Below are 845 nucleotides of genomic sequence, written 5' to 3' on the forward strand. Positions count from 1 at the left end.
CCGTTATAAGCTGTTTTGTCAGATGTTCAGAAACTTGGTACCCTTAAGGTATTTAGAATCTGCTCTGTTGTGCATACCTTTTTTCACGTTCGATGGTACGACTTCTTGCCTGAGTGCGCAAATATGGAAGGTTTTATATGACGGGAATTTTGTTTCTACTTCTCTGGAATCTGAAATCGTTTTATTTAATGTCATAGGTATAAGGAAAATGGATAAGATGCGCATCTGCTATGAATGTCTTTGTTATGCTACAGATGTGAAAGTGTTATCTATTAATATATTTCAGGCATAACTATAGCAGAGCTTATATGCCATATTAATTCAAGGCTTGCAGTGTCGTTAGTCCAGTTGTTACTACGAGGGTGACATATTCAGTTTTTTATCAGAAAGAAGGTTTCTGGTGGACGCCTTGCGTGGCTACTTGATAACCGGGTAGAATAGTAGCATGTAATGTGAAAGCTGGTTTTGTTTGCCACCATTTTACCCCGACATCCAATACAAGGACTGGAACCGCCGGCGATTGCTGGTTATGTGGCTGCAGGCAACGTCAGTAACGTTAATTTACGTTGAAGACCCTTCGTAACTCCTCACCTTTCTGCAGCTCTGCACTCTTGGCTCTATGTCAGGCCGAAATATCTATTGAAGGTAATATGATTGTATATGGAATAGAAACATTGGCTATGATGTTTTTCGGTGTCTCTAAACATGATCCTTACTGACCGGTCTTTTTTCCCTTGTCTAGTGAATTTATAAACTAATTTAACAATGGAAGTGATACGGAAATATTCCTGCTTTTGAGAGCATTCTGAAATACAATTTCTAAAGCATACGCAGGTTAACAATCA

This window comes from Penaeus monodon, chromosome 30 (assembly GCF_015228065.2).
Source record: "Penaeus monodon isolate SGIC_2016 chromosome 30, NSTDA_Pmon_1, whole genome shotgun sequence".
In the NCBI taxonomy this organism is placed as follows: Eukaryota; Metazoa; Arthropoda; class Malacostraca; order Decapoda; family Penaeidae; genus Penaeus; species Penaeus monodon.